Source organism: Sminthopsis crassicaudata, chromosome 5 (assembly GCF_048593235.1).
Source record: "Sminthopsis crassicaudata isolate SCR6 chromosome 5, ASM4859323v1, whole genome shotgun sequence".
Taxonomy (NCBI): Eukaryota; Metazoa; Chordata; class Mammalia; order Dasyuromorphia; family Dasyuridae; genus Sminthopsis; species Sminthopsis crassicaudata.
In genome coordinates, this window is record NC_133621.1 from 55377520 (window position 1) to 55401742 (window position 24223).

The following is a 24223-nucleotide window of genomic DNA, read 5'->3' on the forward strand; positions in this document are numbered from 1 at the left end:
TACAAAAGTTCAAGTGGCTCCCTATGGCTTCCAAGATAAAATTGATTCTGTTGTTAAATAAAGCTCTTTGCTCTCTGAATTTCCCCTATCTTTCAAGATTAATTGTATATTATTGTGTTTATATCCATACACTATTAGTCACCTAAACTGACCTGATTCCAGTTTCTCACATACACATTCCAATTCCCATCCTCCTGTTGATTTATTTGTTTTGTCATTGGCTACTCCAAAAGGTCAGCAGGTATTTCTGTGGCATGAAATTCCTAGCTACCTTTTGAGTTCAGCTCCAAAACTCATCTCCTACAAGAGAAATTTCCTAATTCCTTAGCTTATGGTAACTCCTGATACTTCCCAAACAGGTTCATATTTTCTTCATATATTATTTATATTTATTTATGTGCAAACATGCTCATTTGCCCAATAGAATACAAGAACTCTGAGAGCAGGAATTACTTTTTTTCTCCCAACAAATTGTATATCTCTAGAACCTACCATCTGGTAGGTACAGAGTGAGAACTTAACCAACATTTGCTGATTGACTAATTTACTAAATATACTTATTTTTAAATATCAATGGAGATCACAAATCTAAAAATACATAATACATGTTCAGGTTTCAACAATTTGTAATATATTAGATTGATGCTTCTTTAAAATTCAATTAAATTCTGTTAAAAATATTGACAGGATTTTAAACAAGTTATTCTGGCTTTAAAGAGCTAGGTTTTTCATTTTTTAGAAAAGAAGAAAAGTAAACTGAAGAAAAGAAAAATGCTAGGATTGAAACCTCTCTATATTGAGAAGCCCCCTCCCCTAGGAATTAAATGATGCAATTAAAATGTATATAATGTCCCAACTATTAATTTAAGATGCATAACTAATGTGATCACAGTTCCCAAATCTGCCAATCTGGCATCAGTGTATTCATTGCTCTGTCCTGTGAAGTAATGGCAATAAAAAGGATATTGTTTCCCATACTGTAACACTACTGTTTTGTCAGAGTAGCAGCAGAATGACTTAGCAACTCAACTTAAGAATAGATTTCTTTATCAAGCTCCATTATTATCAGATTCTGAGTAAGAGTTCCATTTGATTTGAAGCTGTTTTGGATATGAGAGTAGGAATGTTTCCCTTTTGTAGATTAAAACAAAACTAGGTTTAGATTTTTTAAATGACATGTCAAATATGTAAGTGTCTGGAATTAAAATTAGGATTTATTTTGGAACTAATTACAAATTAACTTTAAAAAATGTGAATATGGTGCTATCTATTTTTAAAAGGATTCATTCCTAAAAGCAGTATACAGAATTTATGGCTGAATTAGTGACTTAAAATACTGCTTAGTCTGAATATTTTCAAAACTTTTTTTTATACAGGAAAAATATACAGGTTTTTAGCAAGTTATTTTAATTTTATTCACTTGGCATTTATATTTATAAAATAAATATTTAAAATGTTTTTTTCAAAGTGTTGAGAAAGATTAACTTAAATTTCCAGAACATACAAATGTTGTCTTTATTCCTTATGAATTTATAAGAATTAACTTTGATATGCAATCCTTTGAGGTTAGTTTAAAACCAAGTTCTTTTTTTATATATACTTTTGTGCTAAATGCAGAGAAAATTAGAATGAGAAAAGGCATTGAATTAATTCAAAATTTATAGTAAATGATACTGTAGTGTAGAGCAGTTGTTACTAAAGTCCCTAAGTGTAGAGATCCTTTTTAGCAACAAAATATTTTACAATAGTGGCATGATAGTGACTTTGTTGTTAGTTTTCATTAATTGAAAAAATAAAAAACAAAAACCTACTAGAAATTAATAATTCTGTTAATGTGCTGATTATTCATTACATCTAAATATAATTAAAGCTTAAAATACATAGGGAGATGTGACATTATTCAATCCTCCAAAGATATACAGTACACTTGCTTACCTGTTACACTGAATTGTTGATGGTAAACAAGAATCAAATGACTCTTTGCTGCACATATCAGTTCAAGGATACTTTAAAATAAGCCTGGAGCTCCACAGGGGGGCACAACCCCCATGCTGGGAACTGCTACTCCAAGCAAAATGTAATTTGTGTTAAATTCAGTGCAAAGACAATGTTTTACTCATACTGTGAGCTCTGTTGGCTTCAAACTTTGACAAAAATTATAAATAATAAACCTTACACTAAATGGAGGGAAAATGTTCCACTTTATAAATAAGGAATGATTGTATCAGGAATTGGGAATTAATTTTATTTCTTACATGGAAAAATTATTCTTCAAAATGATGAAAATGAGACAGTGTGATAAAATAGAAAGAGGATGACTTTGAGTTTGATTCTAGTTCCTCTGTTTTTTTGAGACCTTGGTCAAGTTATTCATTTGTTTATTCATTCAGCCTCTTAGGAACTTTTGCTTAGTTCCTTCTATATTCCAATGTGTGAAGCAGTTAGGTGTTTCAATAGAGCTCTAAACCTAGGATCAGAAAGACCTGGTTCAAACCTGGCTTTACACATTAACTATCTATGTAATTCTGGGCAACTCTCACTTAACCCCTCTTTGCCTTAATCTGTAGGAGAAGGAAATGTCAAACCACTTCAATATTTTTGCCAAGAAACCCTCTGAGAAATATGATCCACACCTGACTCTTTTCAACAATAGGTGATCCAAAATAATTCCAATAGATTTGGCATGGAAAGTGCCATTCGCATCCAGAGAGAGAACTATGGAGACTGAATGTGGATAAAAGCAGAGTATTTCCCCTTTGTTGTTATTTGCTTTTTTTTCCTTTCTCCTTTTTTTTCACTTTTGATCTGATTTTTTGTGCATAGCATGATGAATGTGAAATTATGTTTAGAAGAATCGCACGTTTTACCTATATTGGATTGCTTACTGTCCTGGGGGGAGGAAATGAGGGAAGAGAGAGGGAGAAGAATTTGGAGCACAAGATTTTTCAAAGCCAAATGTTAAAACCATCTTTCTTTGAATGCATTTGGGAAAAAAATACTATTTAATAAATGAAAGAGAAAATATAATCCACAGGGCCATCAAGAATTAGACATTAACATTAATCTTTCATGTGTGGGACAATGCAAAGAAATAGAAGGAGAAGGAGAAGGAGGAGAAAGACAAGGAGATAACATAAACAAAAATATATAAATGTAGAATATATAAATACAAAGTAATATCCATGAAAAGTTACTTTCACTCATTTGTTGGGGAGAGCTAACACAAGAGAGTCAGGAAGGCTTTCTGTAGGAAGTGACACTTAAACTGAACCTTGAAAAAAGTTAGGAATTGTCGGGGACAAGAATGGGCTGTGAGTGCATTTTAGCTTTTTAGGGAAATGTGTGCAAAGATACAGAGAAAAAAGATCAATCAATCAATTAATAAGCATTGATTAAATGCCTATTGTATGTTAAACATTGTGCTAAATCGTAGAGTTACAAAAAGAAGCAAAAGAAAGTTCCTGCTCTTAAATGGCTAACAATTTAAGGAGGATATATAACATACAAACAAAGAAATGCAAAACTAACTGTATGCAAATCAGGAGAAAATTAACTGAGAGAGTGTACTGACGGAATTGATATTAGAGGGGCAGCTAGGTGGCACAGTGGATAGAACACCAGGCTGAAGCCAGGAGGAGCTGAGTTCAAATTTGATCTCAGAAATTTAACAGTTCCTAGCTGTTTGATCCTGGGCAAGTCACTTAACCTCAATTGCCTGGAGCAGGGGGAGAGGGTTTAGGTAAGATGAATTTGGAGTGGAGAACTGTTATGTGGCCCCATTTGGATGGATTATAGAGTTTGAAGACAGAAGCAAAGAAATAAACACAGAAAACTAAGATGCAGCCCACCAGGGGCCTGTGTTTTATCCCAGAGGCAATACAGAGCCACTGCTGACTTTTTGCACAGGGTAATAACCTGGGTTTAGGGAATATCCTTTTGGCAGGTATATGGAGGAGGATTTAGAGTTAGGAGAGACTTAAAGTGGAGATAATTCAGGCAAGAGGTGCTAAAAGCTCTGAACTAGAATACTAATAGAGGAAGGAATGTATCTGAAAAGTGTTGTAAAATGAGAATCAGCTAGCCTGCAAACAAGGGGTGAAAGGGAGGATGAAAAGGGTCATAAACTCATGTAACTAGGATGATTGTGCCATGTCCTGAACAAAAATGAGAAACTTAAGAGGTGAGGATTTGGGGGGAGAGATAATGAATTCTGTTTTGTGCATGTGGAGTTTGAGATGACTGTGGGATAAATATATAATGATGTAGATATCTCTTGTATTCAGGTCCTTCCCCTCTAAGATGCAGATTATATTTTCCATGGCCTTTACCAACTCTAACCATATATGATTCCATCAATAATAACGTCTGCCTTATAATGAAGAATATCCTAAAATATAAATGCATGTTGGACAAAAGTTAGTACAATAGGCACAGACATATATGTCTATTTATGTTTATTTATTACTATTACAATCTATAAATATATATATATATATATATATATATATATATATATATATATATATATATATATATATATATATATTTCTTCCTGTCTATTGTACTACCTTTTTCTAACTTAATACTCTAAGATCACAGAGACAGACAGAGACAGAAGAGAATAATAATAATAAAAAAAAATTCTGTAAATGAAGCTACCATTTTGGAAACTAATGTCTTTAAATTTCAACTGGTAGATTGCACACTAATTAATGAAATACTATCTAATAAGATGTCCATGGTCCTTTGCTTTGTCATTGCAGCGTTTGTTTATTTTTGTCTGGATGTTGCAAGCAAATTATAGTCCTACGAATATTTGCTTTGCATTTAACTTTTTTTTTTTAAGTTTTGTTATTTTATTGATATACTTTGTTTTCATATCCCTTGAATTTTGAAATTTATCCTTCCCCTTACTTCTATACAAAATGAGTCACCCCTTGTAACAGTAACAAAGCATATAAGAGAAAGGGGTGGGACAGTTTAAACAAACTGTCATTAACAAATAAAAACAAGTCTGATGCTATCTAAAATCTCCTAGCTCCCTCCCTACATTTAGGTAAACAAGAAAAGGCATATTTTCTCTCTCTTTTTTTTTTTTCCCCAAAGCAAGCTGGGTCACTATAATTACATGGTATAAGTATTTTGTTTGTTTTTTCTTTCCATTTACAATCCTGTAGTGATTATTTATATTAGCGATTCTTAATCCAGAGTCCACAGACTGTCTCCCACTGTGTTCATAAATAGATTTTATCAGGATCATGAACTCAAATGGGCAAAAAAAAAAAAACCAAAACAAAAAACAAAACAACAACAACAACAACAACAAAAAAAAAAAACCCCACATTTTTATTTTCACTAACTTCTAACCGAATTTAATATTTCCTTCAATTATCTAAAAACATTGTTTTGAGAAGAGATATATAAACTTTACCAAACTGCTAAAAGGATCCGTGACAAATAAAAATATATATTGTTTTCCTGCTTCTTTTTACTTCATTTGCATTGCTTCATTTAAGTTTTCCCTTAGATCTTTTGATTCTTCATACATTCAAATTTTTACAATGTGGTAATATTCCGTTGCAATTATGAATCACCATTTGTTTTAAATTTATTTTATTCTGAACTTAAGAAGTAAAACAAACATTTCCCACAATTTATTTTTGGCATTGTCCAATCAATGAGCATCTATTTGTTTATAGTTGTTTTTTTAAACTACCACAAAAACATACATTTTTAAAATTTTATATTCCAGCTGGATTTAACTTTTAAAATGAAATAGCTAAAGATATTTTAAAATGGACATTAATTATCCTTCTGTTCTTACATCCTATAATGGGAAGAAGTGATCATTGCTGATAAACTGCAAAGACATGAAAACTACTTAAAATGTTGATTTTGCATGTGTAGCAATACCTAGCTAAGTGTTTATTGTCTTATAATGCAGGACATATCAATAGAATTTTGCATTTTCTTTTTTTATTTTTTGCTGTTATGAATGGAAATTTGACTTTTAATTCAGGTCACTGATGTTGACTTTGGACATGCTTGTATAGTTCAAAAGGTTGGATACACAGTTCATGAGGTGAGCTAATTATTCCCTCCCTCTGGGATATTTCTTAGTACAAAGAAAGAGATAATTAAGTGGTACCCTGCTGTCTGTTTTCTGGTCTTTCCTTCCCTTCATCTCTCTTAGGATCTGTGAGAATTTTTCTGAGAGCTCCTTCAGGAGTTTCTGCTTTGTTTCTTTTAGAATATTTTGCTTCTCACATTTACATTTTCATTATTTATGCATATTATTCTCTGAGCTACTTCTCCCAATGACTTGCTTATAGCATCAATTATCTCTTTGTGTTTTTGAAGACTTTACAAATCATTTTCCTTCTTCCCTCATTCCTACTCCCTAAAGTATGTTTTTGCCCTCATAGTTCTGCCACCTTCTCATTATCTTCTGCTTGCAAATTAAATGACTTATTTTGACTGTATCTCCAACTGTACCATTCTTTATCTTCATTTTTCAAGCCTCTAAAACAGAGGAGTCAGGAACTCCTAGGTCCTGACCATACCAGATTAATATGAAATTGGAAAATATTTAACAAAGTAAATACAAATAGAATAAAACATAGATAATATTAATATTTGATTTCTTAAGTCAATATCCAGCCATCAAGATTCTTATGTACAATTCAGTTTATGTACCATTGCTATTTAATACCACTATTATTCATTATGACTTGCTCAGCTCAGTAAATCTGTAAATTTGGAATTGCATAACTTGTCCTTATTGTGGAAAGTTGACTATAGACTTAGAGATAAAGAATGAAAATCTTCCTATTGGCCAAACTGCTCAATAATCACTCAGCTCTGTACTCTTTCTGTACTCTTCAAATATTCTAATTATCTTGGAAATTATTAACCTCAAGACTTCTGCCCATGCATTATTTTTTTTTTTCTATCGTCAAATTCCTGCTATGTGCTCATTTTGTTCTTAGCCACTTCCATGCCCCCAGGCTTTGGTAGAACAGGAATATTGTTAACCATTGATAAATATACAAAATTCCCAGTGAATTCAGTTTAGACACTTGGTTATTTGCATATGCCTCTTTCTTCCTGATGTATCCATTCCTCTTTTGTAAATAGCAAAAATTATTATTAGAGATGTACAGTAATGCAGTATAAAGCATTTAGAGTGCAAGGATCTCATTTACCAATATGGTATCCCTTTCAGGGTAACCAGTAGCTACCTGGAATACTAGGTCTAGAATCAAGAAGATGAGTCTTTCTGAGTTCAGATCTGACGTCAGACACTTACTACCTGTGGGAAGTGGGCCAAATACTTCATCCTGTTTGCCTCAGTTTCCTCATCTGTAAAATGAGCTGAAGAAGGAAATGGCAAATCACTTCAGTATCTTTGCCAAGAAAACCCCAAATAAGGTTACAAAGCCTTGGAAACTACTAAAAACAATTAAAAAACAATAACCTTTATCCCCTTTGGCAAGTCACTTAATCTCTTTATGCCTCAGTTTACTCATATTTAAAATGACCTCTAAATAAATTGACCTCTAAATGGTTCTACAACTCTAAATTTCTGTTCCTTTGCCCTAACTAGAAATCCAGTACCATAGGGTAGAGAACTGTCAGAAATGTGTAGCTAGTGCAACAGGAAAATGATAGAGAACTTGTGTATTGTTAAACAATTTCAAGAAAGTTTCCATTTTCAGTTTCTAGAATATTAACTTCCCTAATAGTAATTCAGAATATTTTACAAATATTGGCAAAACAAAATCCTTAAACACAGGTCATGGGATCATAGATGTAGAATTAGAAGAGACCTTAGAAGTCAACTAGTTAGCCAATGGCTCAGTGGACAAAGTGCTGACTCTGGCACTGGGATGAACTGGGCAAATGACTTAACCTGTGATGGGCTCAGTTTCCTCATCTATAAAATAGGGATGATAATAATAACAGTATGTATATAGTAGGATTCTTGAGAGGATTAAATGAAATATTATTTGTGAAAGCACTTAACATGCTGCTTGGCAAATAGTAGGTATTATATAAGTACTTTTTCCTTCCTTGTACCAACTAGTCCAACCTCCTAATTTCTCAGATAGGGAGACCAAACAAGTTGAGATCTGCACTAGTTTATAAATAGCAGGGTCTGTCTTTAAAAAATATTTTTTTAAGAAGTTTGAATAAAAAAGAATGAAGTTTAAAAATTAATAATTGGTGTTCATTAAGCACAACAAGAATTATTATAGTAAAACATTTACCACTCTTCAGGAATCACAATTATATACTATCCTTCTTTATAGTGGGTGCTTAATCATCTTGAACTGAGTTTACTGTTAGTTAAAATGTGCAACTAAAAGGCAAGTTCTATCATCCAAATTTGGCTGTGAATCTTGGCTGAAGGCAAAATATACTGAAAATTTGGAGAGTCAGAGTGTTTCTGATGAATTCCCCAATGCCAAAAAGCAAAGAGCAATGATTTTGGAGGAAGGGTTTTTAGATTGCCATAGATATCATTTTGCCCATTTTGACTTTGGCAACAAAAAGTAAGAATCTAATAGATGATAAATCCAATTACTTCTGCACAGAATTTTTGAAGATTTTAGAAATGGAACATAAGTTCTCTATTTTAAAAATATAGATTTTTGATATATCTATTTTTCCTTCCTTTCTTCCCTCCTTCCTTCCCTCCTTTCTTCCTTCCTTTTACCTCCCTCCCTCCTTTCATTCCCTCCTTCTTCCCTTCCTTCCTTCCTTCCTTCCTTCCTTCCTTCCTTCCTTCCTTCCTTCCTTCCTTCCTTCCTTCCTTCCTTCCTTCCTTCCTTCCTTCCTTCCTTCCTTTTTTCCTTCCTTCCTTCCTTTCTTTTTTTTTAGTTGTTTTCCAATTTATATCTTTTAAATTGTTGTGCATACTGTTTTCCTGGTACTAATTATTTTATTGTTTCTAATCTTATATATCTTCACTTTTTTCTCTATATTCATAATTTCTTACAATCATAGTATCTTACATTCCCTAAAATAGATGGACATCTATGTTATTTGCAGTTCTTTAAAACTATAAAGTAATAATGAGCTCTATTTTAACACTGGTATGGTTTCTGTTTATCTGCTTTTGGCTACTTTTTGAAAGCAGTATTTGTTGTGAACATTTTCCTAGCAAGTGCATTATTTAGGATCTATAAGTTACTAAGTTTTCAGTATGATACAGAGGGAAAAGGTAATTTCAAAAGAAGAGAAATAGAACAATGAACTGAAAACTGAACTGTAGTTAGAAACTTTAGCCAATAAAATTGGCTAAAACACAGAAATTTGGCATAACAGGAAGTGGAAAATAACTGATAATGAGGTTGTCTGAAATTGATAAACCATTTCACCTCCAAATGCATAAGGAAAAAAAAAAAACATCTGGCCCCAAATGACTGCTAATTCAATCAAAAATGCTAGAATTAGGACAAAAAGAATATATCCATGTAGTAAAATATTTTCTATAGGACAGGAATTAGAAAAGTATAAGTTAAAAAGACAGTATTGAGAGAGTGGATCTTTTAAAAACAAGTAAAAAAAAATTAAGGTATAAAAACCAAACACTTCATAAACTATGATTTTCAGTTCTTTAAAAGATATTTTAAAAATAGTATGTTACATTGATATTGCTTAAATTTTTTATTAGGAATTTCTAACAAAATTTAAGCTTTTTAAAAATAATGGTGAGATATGAATCTCTGTCATCTTAAATAGATTATAGCATCTGGGCTTAAACAGTACTCCTTCATCTTTTGTGGTAGCTCAATTAATCAGGCACATTTAAATAATATTTAAGTGCAAAAAAGTCACAAAATTTTGAAAATTTGGCTCTGTCACAAGTACCTAGCCATGACAAGCACAGCAGGAAAACCCAGTGGGAAAGCACTAAATGACCAATAATTTATGATTGAAAGTGCCTTTTGTTGCCTCTAGATTATTTTATTCTTAGCACTATTAATCAAAATATATTTTCCTATGAATTTTACTGAAATATTTTTTCTTTTGCTATCCTATGAAAATTCCTTTAGAAGCTGGTAAAAACGATAAGGTACTAGTACTAATTACTCTGGGTGTGTGCATGTGCACACAAAAACATACATCAAGAAGGCCTATGTGATGCCTGGGTCCTAATCTTCTGAAATACAGCATTATTTAAACCACATTTGGTATAAATATCTTTTTATAGCCTATTATAGGAAATAATCTATCATTTACAACATTTCTATGAAGAAATATGTTGAGAATTCCAGACATACTTCTTAGATAACAACTTTTTGAATCAGCATCTTTTTTTTTCCCCCAGTGATGAAAAGAAGATTCTTTTTATTTTATTTTGTCTCTGAGGCCCTAGTTTAGACACACATTACTTAAATTTATTTGAATGAACAGAAACCTATTATTCCCTCTCCAATTCCCACCCCATTACTATCCAGTTGTAAATTGATAATTTATCCCATAGGATTTTTATTATCTTTCATTTTTCAAGTGTTTAAGACCCTTTTGAGCTTTCAGTGGTTATTAGGACAACGAGTTCTATCTCTTTAAAATTTCTCTCAACTATCTACTTTTTTTATTCTTATTACTGCCTCTCTGATACAGAAACTCATTACATCTAATCTGAATGATTTCAACAGCCTCCCACCTGAATTCCTTATCTATTCTCTCTTCATCCCAGTAATTCCATTTTACTAATCACTGCCAGATTGATCTCTTTCCAATAGGTCAGATCAAATTGCTCTTCTGTTGACAAATTTTCAAGACTACATAATTGCTTGCTGAATTTAGTTTTTCTTTTTAATTCTTATTTTGGCAGCCCTCTTATTTTCCTTCTGCATTGCCATTCATAACTCTCATTACTGCATTGTACATGCCCTTTATTTTAGCCAATATGGATGACTCAGTATTCTTCACATGGGCCTTATGATTTCCAGCCCATCTGCTGTCACTGTTATTTCAACTATTTGGAATATTCACTCTGTCCCCACTTCTTTGACTTCTTTGTATACTTCTTTGTATTATTGGAATACTACCCGTTCTTCAAGTCCAACCTACATGTCGCATGTTTTATAAAGCCTTCCCTGATCTCAAATAGTTATGATCTCAATTTTCTTTGAACCCTCATAAAATAAAATTCCAATATTATTTTTGCTGTTATTGTTACTTGTTAGTTATGTCAATCCCTTTTATCTCTCGAGTAAAATGGGTTCCTTAAGGTTAGGGGCCATGTTTTCAATCATCATTGTAACTTTCATAGCACCTCTTTGCTTTGAACATTGTAAATATACACACATAACATGGATTAATGAATGGCTAAATGAAATGAGCATCATCCTGGAGTTACAGTAATTCTAAAATTTTATGTGAACAATATTGATGATCAAGCAAAGAGTAAATCAATAAATAGAATAATTGATACTGGTGAATCTTTTTTCTGTTCAATGAATGTTATAATAAATGTTCTAATACTGACTCAATTTATAGTACCCAAGGGAATGATATTTATGTGGATTTAAATAGGAGTTCATTTCTAAACACTGTAAGAGGTATATCTGTATCTATAATCTATGTTTTATATATATATATATATATATATACATAATATATATATATATACATAATATATATATATATACACACACATATATATGACATTGATATATATGTGTATATCTATATATACATATATATAGATATATATAGATATTTACCTATATACTTTAATTTACCATTACACATGTTTTTATGTTTTTATCTATAAATAGATATATAGTCCATGAATATGTATGTACACATATACAATGAAATGTGCACATATGTCTTTGTATATAGGTATGTGATTCTATGGACACCTACTCAGCGGATAGAGTGCTAGGCTTGGAGCAAGAAGTATATGTTTAAATCTAGTCTCATACACTTACTGGCTTTGTGACCCTGACTAAGTCATTTAACCTCTGTTTTAATCCACAGGAGAAAGAATGGGTATGTGTGTATATGTGAATATGTATAAATGAATACATACTTTTATACCACAAATATATCTGTCTTATTCCCTAATGTTCTGACAAACATAGGTTTCACTTATGTTCAAAAAGCTAATTGAAGATTGTTCCTTGGTTGAAAAAAAACTATTTATTTTAGTTAGTTACATGTCTTTCAAAATTTTATAGAGGAAGAAAAATGGCATTATATTTCTAAAATTTAAGAATATTTAAAAATACATATAGGTCTAATTCAAATTTCTATGAGAAGTAAATTTGTTTTTAATAATGAACAAGAATTGACCCTGTGATTTCATTGGGAAATACTATATAAAGTAACTTAGAGTTGTTCTAATTTTCATTTCTCTGATCAATAGTGATTTAGAGTATCTTTTCATATAATTAGAAATAGTTTCAATTTCTTTATCTGAAAATTATTTGTTAATCCGCTTTAATGACATATTAATTGAAGAATAGCTTGAATTCTTACAAATTGGAATTAATTTTCTATTTATTTTAGAAATAAGGCCTTTATTGGAACTCTTGAATGTAAAATTTTCCCCTAGTTTATTGCTTCCCTTTTAATATTGTAGTCAATGCATTTGTTTGTATAAAACTTTTTTAACTTAATCTAATCAAAATTATCCATTTTGTATTAAATAATGCACTCCATTTTTTTCTTTGGCCACAAATTCCTTCCTTCTACACAGATCTGTGAGGTAAATTATCCTTTCTTTTTCTAATTTGATTACAATATCACTCTTTATATCTAAATCATGAACTCATTTTGACCTTATCTTGGTATAGGATGTTAGGTGTGGGTCAATGCCTCATTTCTGCTGTACTAGTTTCCAATTTTCCCAGCAGTTTTTTGTCAAAAAGGGAGTTCTAATCACAAAAGCTGGGGCATTTGGGTTTGTCAGACACTAAATACTATAATCATTTAATTGAATAATTAGATTAATTTAGGTAGTATTGTCATTTTTTTTTTTTATTATATTAGCTCAGCCTACCCATGAACACTTGATATTTTTCCAATTGAATAGATCTGACTATATTTGTGTGGAAAGTGTTTTGTAATTTTGTTCATAAAGTTTCTGGCTTTGCCTTGTCAGGTAGATGCCCAAATATTTTATATTATCTACAGTGATTTTCTCTTTGCATCTCCTGCTGCTGGACTTTATATATAAAAATGCTGATGATTTATGTAGATTTATTTTGTATCCTGCAATTTTGCTAAAGTTGTGAATTGTTTCTAGTAGTTTTTTTAGTTGGTTCTCTAAGATTCACTAAGTATACCACCATATCATCTGCAAAGAATGATAATTTGGTTTCCTAATTCCCTACTCTTTTTCTTCTCTTATTGCCAAAGCTAACATTTCTAATACTTTATTGAATAATAATGGTGATAATGGGCACCTTTGTTTCACCCCTGAACTTATTGGGAGTGATTCTAGTTTGTCCCCATTACATATGATGCTTGCTGATGTTTTTAAATGGATGCAATGATCATTTTAAGAAAAACTTCATTTATTCTTATACTCTCTAGTGTTTTTAATAGGAATGAGTGTTGCATTTTATCAAATGCTTTTTCTGCATCTATTCAGATAATAACATTTTTATTAGTTTGGGCATTGATATAGTCAATTATACTAATAGTTTTCCTAATATTGAACCAGCCATGCATTCCTGGTATAAATCTTACTTGGTCATAACTTGCTGTAGTCTCTTTGATAATATTTTATTTAAGATTTGTGCATCAACATTCATTAGGGAAATTGATCTATAATTTCCTTTTTTTTTTTTTTCCCCTACCATACCTGGTTTTAGGTATCAGCAACATGTCTGTCATTTAAAAAAAAAATGGTAGGATTCTTTTTTTCCCTATTTTCCAAAGAGTTTGCATAATATTGGAATGAATTGTTATTTAAATGTTTGGTTGAATTCACATGTAATTCTATCTGGCCCTAGATATTTTTTCATAGGGAGCTGATTAATAACTTCTTCAATTTATTTTTCTAAAATGGGACTATTTAAATAATTTATTTCTTCCTTTCCTCCTCTGTTAATCTAGGCAATCTATATTTTTGTAAATATTCATTCATTTCACTTAGATTATCATATTTACTGGCATACAGCTAGGCAAAATACCTCCTAATTATTGTTCCAATTTCCTCTTCATTGGTGAAAAGTTTACCCTTTTCATTTTTGATACTAACAATTTGATTTTCTTCTTTCCTTTTTCTGATCAAATTAACAAAAGATTTATCGATTGTGTTGGTTTTTCATAAAACCAGGCTTTAGTTTTGCTTATTAGTTCAGTAGTATTTCTTTTTATTTTAATTTTATTAATCTCCCCTTTTATTTTCAGAATTTCAAATTTGATATTTACTTGGGGTTTTTAATTTGTTCTTTTTCTAGCTTTTTTAATTGCATGTCCAATTCATGGATCTTCTCTTTCTGTATTTTATGCAAGTAAGCATCTAGAGATATGAAACTTCCCCTAGGAACTGCTTTGGCTGTATCCCATAAATTTTGGTATGTTGTCTCATTATTGTAATTCTCTTCGATGAAATTATAGATTGTATCTATGATTTGTTGTTTTACCCACTCATTCTTTAAGATTAGATTTTTGGTCTTTTTTATCCTGGCCTTTTATGGCATGTAATTTTTATTGTATCATGATCTGAAAAAATACATTTACTATTTCTGGCTTTCTGTATTTGATTTTGAGGTTTTTATACCCTAATATATGGGTTAATTTTTTTTATAGGTTTCATGTACTGCTGAGAAAAAAAAGTATATTCCTTTCTGTCTCCATTCAATTTTTTCCAAATATCTATCATACCTAACTTTTCTAATTACCTTCTTAATTTATTTCTTTTTTATTTTGTGGCTCAATGTATTTAGTTCTGAGAGAGCAAGGTTGAGATACCCCACTAGTATGGTTTTGCAGTCTAATTTTTCATGCAGCTCTCTTAACTTTCTCCTCTAGAAATATGGATCCTATTCCACTTGGTACATATATTTATTATTTATATTACTTCAATATCTATGGTAACTTTAGCAAAATGTAGTTTGCTTCCTTATCTACTTTAATTAGATCTATTTTTGCTTTTGTTTGATCTGAGGTTAGGATCTCTATTCCTGTTTTTTTGTTTGTTTTGTTTTGCCTTTTTTTTTTTTTACTTCAGTTGAAGCATAATATATTTTCACCAATATTATTGATGTTTATTATTTATTGGCATTTAATAATAAAGATTAAAAATGGTATCAATGATGTTTGTTTTTGTTTTGTATCTTTTCATGGTATGACAATCAGACCAGTCATTTAACTTCTCTGGACCTCAATTATATCATCTGTAAAGTGAGGAAATTGTACTTATTGACCTCTAAAGTCTCTTCTGATAGCAAATTGATAGTTATATACTATTTGGAATTTATAGCCATTTTCAGTTTGCCTTCCACACTTACTTCATATTGTTGTTCATTTGTTCTCAGTTCATGACCCCATGGACCATAGCATGCCAGGACCTTCTGCTCTTCACTATTATGCATGCTTTTTTTGTTTCGTTTTGTTTTTGGCAAAGATACTGAAATGATTTTCAATTTCCTTCTCCAGTTGATCATCTTTTTTTCAGAATTCTTCACCCTGATCTTCCCATTTTGGGTAACCTTGAATGTCATAGCTCATAGTTTTATTGATCTACCACAACAAGTCAGTGATCCAATTTTATATTTTATATTCCTTTCCTTTAAACATCCTGTCTTCTCATGGCCCACTTGCTGCTTCTTATTCATGACATTCTTTATTCCTTGGATAAGAAGGACCAGCACCTGGTAAGTAAGGGCAGAAGCAGTGGTAGGGACACTGATAGCTGTGAGCACTTGCAGGAGTGGGGAGCTCTTAGTTTGGGGTTCCTGGTGGGAGTGGAGAGCTGAAGAGATGTTTGAAGTGCCACCTCCCAACTCCACAATTGGTGACATTTACACTAATACCTTTCATTTAAAAAAAATGAACAAGCAAGGAAAAAGCCCACAATTGAAATATATTATGGGAACAGAGAAGACTCAGGTTCATCTTCAGAGGAGGACACTTTAGTATAAAAAAAAAAAAGTTTCTATCCCAAAGACTAATGTGAAATGGCCCCCTGTGCAGAGAGAATTTATAGAACTCAAAAAAGAATTTAACAATTGAGAGATATTGAAGAAAAAGTAAAATTTTAAAAAAAAATATCAAAGAAAAACACGAAAATTAAGAAAAAAGAGTTAATCAACTAGAAAAGGAGGTACAGAGACTCAAAGACGAAACTAATTCTTTGAAAATTAAAATTGGGCAAGGGGAAAGCCAGTGAAACTATGAGAGACCAAGAAATAACAAAACAGATTATAAAGAATGAGAAAATAGAACAGAACATGCAGCATACGAAAAATGACTGATCTGGAGAACAGATCAAGAAGAGAAAATATAAAATTATTTAGAATGCCAGAAAGTTGTGACCAAAATGAGAATTTTGACACAATAATGCAGGAAATTATCAAGAAAAGTATCTTAAAGTGATAGAACATGAGGGGAAAGTAGTAGAAATAGAAAAAATCCACAAATTACCACCTCAAAGAAATCATTTGTGGAAAATACAGAGGACTATTATTGCCAAGTTTTGATACCCCTAGATTAAAGAAAAAATTTTGCAAGAAACAAACAAAAAAAACCCTCAAATATGCTGGAACTACAATTAGAATTATACAAGACTTATTAGCAACTATCATAAAAGAATGCAGGTCCTAAAATCATATCTACCAAAAATCAAAAGAATTAGGTCTGAGACCAAAAAAATCTTATCTAACACAATTTTTAATGAGAAAAAAATGAATCTTGGATGAACTCATGGATTTTCAAGACTTTCTATCAATCAAACCTGAAATTAACAGAAAATTTAAAATATAAAAAACAATATCAAAAATCAATTTTAAGGAACTCAACATGGACAAACTATTTAAACATGGACAATGTTTTTATTTTTACATGGGAAATATATATATTATAAGTTTAGTATCCATATCTTCTCTAAAGCAAGATTGGCAGAGTTAAGGTAAAAATAGTAATCATGTTACACACATAAGGTATAGAGGAACAATCGATATAGAGGCATTAGAGGGGAAAGAAGGGCTTGTAGTTCTAAAAACCTATTCATATCAGGAATTCAATTGGCAGCTCTACATATATACCATGAAGGATATAGCACCTTCCAAAATCTATTAGAAACAAGAGGGGAGGGATGGGTGGATGGGGAAGCAAAGGATAAGAGAAGACAAGGGAAGGATCCTTTCGTGGAGGGAAGTTAAATAATAGCAAGGCATGTTATCAAGCAGAATTTAATTAGAGTCAGCAGGGATGTGTATGTGGGGGGTGTTTGTATGTAAATATACATGCATATGTATATATACATATACATATATATACATAAATATGTCTTTATATTTAATGGTAACTTGTCTGTGGGTGGGAAAAGGATAAAGGGAGAAAAGAATAACATAAATAAGGTGTGCAGTAGAGAACCAAAAAATAATTTGCAAGGAAGAAAAAATGGATATTCATGAATACGATTTATTCTACTAACATATATATGCATATATATATGTATATATATACATATATATATATATACATATATATATATATATACATATATATATATATATATATATATATATATACTTTCTTGATCTAGTAATTTATTATATATTTAGACTTCTCCCTGATGTTCTACTAGGCACATGACAATATTTTTTGTTTTGCTTTATTTTGTTTTGTATTCCTAAAAAAAAAGAAATGCTATTTTTCTTTGTTCAAATTGATTCTTATGTAGGCACATTTACATAATTTGTAGCATTGCTCTGTTCTTTGTCTTAAGAGGCCATAAGATCTTTAACATTAACTTCTGAGAGGCTTATGTACTATGTGATTAGGGCTTTTTAATAGTAAGGTGAAATCACATTCTAATGGCACATAACATAAAGAAAAGTAGGTGGTTTCTAAAGTCAGGGTTATCTAGTCTTGAACTATTTACTTTCTTATATACTTTGGTATTTTATTGGACATTTCAATTACTCAACAATCTGGAAGAAATGCCTTTCAAGACAATTCTATTTCTTGTATAAAGGAAAGTTCAACAGGTCACAGCATGCTATTTTCTCATATTTACACATAGTAATTACACTGATTAATGATACATTATTTAATTATACTTCTGGAGCACTTTGAGAGTATCCAACAAAGGCAACCCAAGATGGCAGAAATAAAATTGCTGGCATTTTTTGAATTATCAATAAAAAATTCCTTAAAGCAGTTGGATTTCATTTCTGTGGCATTTCTTTGTTGTCTAGATTAAAATTTATTAATTATTTGAATGAACATCCCATTAAGCATGAATGATAGCTGAATATGTAGCCAAATGATCATGCTTATTCTGCACTATTTATAAGCATGATATAAAAGTTATAGGTAAAGGAAATGCTTGAAGTTCATAAGATCAGAGCTTTAAATCTAATAGAACTATTACATAACATCAAGTTTAATACCCTTATTTTGCCACCATGGAAACTGGAAGAATGTAAATGCTTTACCTATAGTCACACAGGAAGTAAGGGAGAGAAGTGAGATTAGAACCTGTAGAGGTCCAAGTATACTTGAAACTAGGATTCTTACAACAAGGTGTTAACTCAGTGGAATTGATGAAATGATGATTCTCTAATTCACATATATACCTGGTACTTAGCATGGTGATGTGTAATGGTTCTCTAGTTCACATGTATTCAGTATATTGTAATGATGTAATTGTAATAGGGTGTTTAAACTGGGGACAAAGTTAGACTCAGTGGGAGACTGGTTGAGACTGGCAGATGTCAGACTGAGACTGAATCAGACTATGGAAGACACAGACTGTATAAGAGATAAAAAAATCAAAAAAACTTTGGACTCTAGTCTTGTCTATTCTCATGATGTCTATCCTGCTGAGACCAAGGCCTTTTCATTGGACTTTCAGAAAGCTAGCCAGAACATTACAAGAACCAAAGTTCCAATTCCAAATTATAAAATATTTCCAATGAACCAAGTTGCCAGTGAAAGATATGAGGTTATGATTGATGCATAACTTTAAGAAATTAGGGTAAAATATTTCTCATAAAAATAATTCAGCTTTGAAATCATGTATAACAATGCTTCTTTATATAAGTAGATTATACCGATTTTGGTTCATTACTGATTCTGCTCACCTGAATTTTATATCAAGTTAATTAAAACACTTTCATAGTTGTAACAGAATTAAATATGGAATCATTTCTATATCATAGAGATTGTCCATGCATATGACACATTTAAGTAGACTGGCTCCTAATTTTATTAGCCACTTAATCACAAACTAAAGTGGCACAAGACATACACATGTTATATTTAATAAACTCTCTATGAGTCCTGCTGTGCATTCAACACTGTGCTCAGTACTGTTATACACATTACAATCTATTGTTTCAACATATTTAAATCATTAATTCCATGAACATTTCAGCATATTGGCAAATGGAAATAATTGATCAGCCTAATCACTAAGTTTACTTTCAACTTTGAAATGAGAAAATCCTACTTACTGCCTAATATTGATTTCATCAATGTGGTTGAATATAAAAGAAATGTAAAGCTGGCACAAATCCTTCAAGTTTTAGTTTAATATATTCTTATTTTCTTACTAAGCCACATTTTATACTTAGCTTTTGTTGTTCTCCTCCAAAAAAAGGGGTAAATTTCACTATTTCATTCATAATAAGAATGCTTTACATATGAATATAAAGTACTTCCCATTCCGAGAAAAAGGCTCTGGTTTTGGAGGCAGAAGATATACCATTCCTCTGCTGATTAGTAACCTTGAAACTTGGGAAAATCTTGACATCTCTACAACTTTATCTGTAAAATTTCAGAATTGGACCAGATGATTTCTGAAGTCCCTTTTAAAGTCTACATCCTTTGGGATACTTATTGCCTCTCTTGATCTTCTGTTATATATGTAGAGCACCTATTATTAAACCCATTAAATAGACATTTAAACTGAGGTCCAAGATCATTAAATGACTTATTCATCAATAACTAATAACTAGCAGAGCCAGAAGTCATACTACCATTTTCTGGGAGTTTAGGCTAGGTTTCTCTCTAGGACAACATACTGGCTCTTTCCTATTCTTTTTTTTTTTTCATTATAAATATGTGAAATTTCATTATTATATCCCAGGACCATAAACTTAGCCCTATAAAATATCATTTTTAGACCAATCCATTTTTTTTTAAATGAGGGCTTTAAAGATTAAGTGCCTTGACTTAGGTCATACTAACAATAGATCTGATAGAAATCAAGATCAAGTTTTTTTTTTTTTTTTTTCTAGTACTTTTCTTGTAGAAGAGTATCCAAAAGAATGGTAGCTATTGAACTAGGTTATTTTTCAGAATAGTGTTAGATATAGCAGTAATTGTGACATACTTTCTTTTAAATTCATTGTAGATGGGTAGGTTTTAAATATCATTTTCACTAAGGTCCGTGGTATAAAAAATAACAAAAAGGTGATTTACAAATCATTATGTACACAATATGTAAAATATTAATCAAATTTTGATTATTCATTTTAATCATGTTTTTAAATTACGTATCTACTTTAGTCCTCATAAATCATAGTAGCTTAAGAAGTGTATATGAGATTTGGTGGAGGTTGGCAGGACGCTGGCTCCAGTCAGCCTGTCTGTTAGCTAACCTCCCTATTTTTTGCATGGATGAACTCCAGCAGGGCTCAGCTAACAGTCTTCATTTCTATTAAAAACAAAGCTGTATCTTACATATCATAATGACTATGGGTCATTTGGGACTGGAAAATCTCCATCCTATAAATGTTGTTTACCTGTCAAAGTTCCCCATTTCTGTGGAATTTCCCTGTTCTTGAGGCAGGATAGATTTACATGAAAACAATGGAAAGTCTCAAAATACTCCAACCAATGAGTTTCTCTCTAAACCTCTCTATAAACTTTGTTCTGGGTCTCTGATTGCTGAGGAGTCACAAACCTCATTTACTGGCAATTGCTAAGCCTTGCTAAATTGATCTTAGTAAGAGCTTTTTGCCCAAATTTCCCTTATTCACAAATTTTTATTGTGACAAATATAAAATCTCTTTAGAATTTAAAAATATCATTTTCCAAGTTGATCATATGAAACTTGTCATTGTAAACCAAAATCAAAGAATTAACTTGGACATCTGAAGAAAAGAAAGAAATGTTTGTTGATCTAGAAGGAAGGGGATGAGCTAGAAACAATTTAAGGATTAAATTAGGATTAAGTAGCTCAGAAGTTTTAGAAACATTTCTAGAGACAAAATGGCATCCCATTTTACACAGATCTTTTTTTCCATGGAACATTTTGCATTGTTTTACATTAGAAGTGAATTTCTTTTGAACTTGTTATGATCTATCAGCAAAGCCTCAAGCTAGGTACTTAGAGATGGAAGTAAAAACCACTAAATGAAGACTGTTATATAGATAATACTGCAACTCAGATTGTCTCAAAAGTTCCCTGATTGCAATAACTCATAGGGCTTTAAACTTTAAAGACAACTTCCTCTTCTGTGAGTTAGATAAAATCAGTTAGTAAACAAACCCAGAGAGATATGACTCACTCACTCTGAGGAATGCCATAGACAATACTCATGCCCATTGCTCTTTTCACTATACAACTTTAAATTTTATGAGTATAGTACCTGGAAAGCTGGAAGAGTACCAGACCTAGTTGAGTTAACCTTATCCTGTATCCATGTGTTAGCAGGAATTAGTGAGTCAACTTGAAATTCTAGCCACTGTTGTCACTGATGAAAGATAAGACTTTTTGCTATTCAAGAGACATTACTACATATAGTTAGTCTGTCTCCATCAGTAAAAAGTAGTTTTACAATCAAAGAAAATCACAACAGTAATTTGAGATTTTGTTGATGTTGCCATTTTCCTGCATTATTTATGAAACCTCTGTCTCCATCTCAGTTGGTAGTTGTTCTGTTTTCCTGTTTTGTGTGTTATGTTCCCCTGTGACAATGATCAGATAATTTATCACAGTTGTACTAAGAATAGATTTTGTCAGAATAACCCAGAATAAAGGGGAAGGGAAGGGGTGAGGTCTTAGAAAATACATGGTATTATTCTTTCACTCTTAGCACTGGGCATTAATCTAGTTTATAGGTACCTGCTGTTGTCTTCCATTCTGGTTTATTTTGTAACTTTTAATATCATTGACTTGTTTTTTGTAACCAAAAAAGGAGAAGACTGATATTAACATAATAACAACAGAAACAATTTTAATGCAGAGTCAAGATATTGAAATAGAAGAATGACTAAAAATCATACCTGGAAATTTCTTTGTCCCTGTTACATTGTGAGAGAGAGAGAGAGAGAGAGAGAGAGAGAGAGAGAGAGAGAGAGAGAGAGAGAGACAAAGAGAGAGAGATACAGAGACAGAGAGAAAGAGAGAGAAACCTAGACAGAGACAAAGAAACCTAGACAGAAACAGAGAGCAGAGACACATAGAAAGAGACAGACACACAGAGAGAAGTTGGGGTTAGGACGGAAGAGGATGGTATTGGACAGGACTGGAGAGGATGAGAGGGAGAGGGAGAAAAAAGAGAAAAGGAAGGGAGACAGCCAGAGAAAGAGAGAGAGTGGGATGAGATAGGAGGAGGGAGAAAATCAGAGACTGGAGAGGAGGCAGGAATAGCTTATCCCTCTCTCTTGAGTGTGAAGCTTCCCTAGGAGGCTAAGTCCACAAGCTAAGTCAAGATTTGATCTCAGTCCGAATTGGAGTTTTGCAACTTGCTGCTGTTCAGAGGCTGCTGCTGCAGGTAGCTCGCTGTGCTGTGCAGTGAAAGCTTCCAGATCTCTATAGAGCCCTGCCTTGGGTACTGAGCATGCCCAGTCTTTTACCTATAGTGACAGCTGAGAAAGAGAAAGGAGAAACAGGAAGAAAAGAAGGGATTGGGGGGAAAGGGGAGGTTGGGGGAGAGGGGAAAGAGGAGGAGGACGAGGGGGCGGGCAGGAGGATGGAAGAGAGAAAAGAATGAACCATTGAGAACATCATTAAGGACTTTTATTTTTTTTTTATTTATTTTTTTAATGTGTATTTGTTGGGAGGACAGTTTGGCAATATAGTTGCACTCAGACTCAATATTTTGGAGTATTGGGGAGACTTCAGTTCCCACATTCCACCCACTCCCCAACTTCCAAAAAAAAATTCTCTGGCTGCCTTTTCTGGGTCCTAGCCGTCTCCATCTTCATCTGGGAACTTCTCCGATCGTTTTGGAGACGGGAGCTGGTGGGAATGGAGGCTTTAGTGTAGCTGACCTTTTGCAGACAAGGGATGCCAAATGGAATCATATATAGGAGTGAAATTCCGTTTGGCGATTGACTTATGAATATGTGCTAAGTATATTCAAAGCTACACGGGTTGATGATGGGAACCTCCAACTCCTGTGAAGGCGAGGGCTGGGAGGCGGCGAGAGAAGGGATCTGCAGCTTGTAGAAATGACAGCATTTTCGATCCACAGTAAGGAAGAGGATAGGGGTGGGGGTGGAGGGTGTTGCTCTTTTAAACTCACGCTTCGCTCTTCTCGGGTACTTTACAAAGCAGTAGCCGCCGCTGCCGCTGCAGCAGTAGCTGTACCCCAGAGCAAATACCGGGAGAAATCTAAATGCGTCCGGGCTTCTCCAAAGGCTTTGTCGCCCTGCCCGCCGCCACCCAAATACCCCATCTTCTAGTCCCAGTCACAAAGATGATCACAGCCCCCATGGGGAGGTGGGATATCCTCTGAGTAAGAACTGTCCATTATCCCTTCGCTGCCGCGGGCGAGCCCCGAGCGTGGCGGCCGTGTGCTCCTCTCGGGAATCTCCAGCCTCCCGCTCCTTGCCTAGAGTCCAGGCACCTGGTGCCAGCGGTGACCCGGTCGCTTCTGGCAGCGGGTGCGAGGCATCCAGCCGGGAAGAGCGCCCGCGGCTCAGCCCGCTCCATCCAGCAGGCTCCCAGATGCATTCCGGTCCCGCTTGCTTTTCTCCGGCCCCGCCGCCGTCCTCTTTCCAGTCAGTCTCCCAAGCTCTCCCTTTCTTTCGGCTTCAGCCTTCAACTCCTTCCGACTCCTCACAG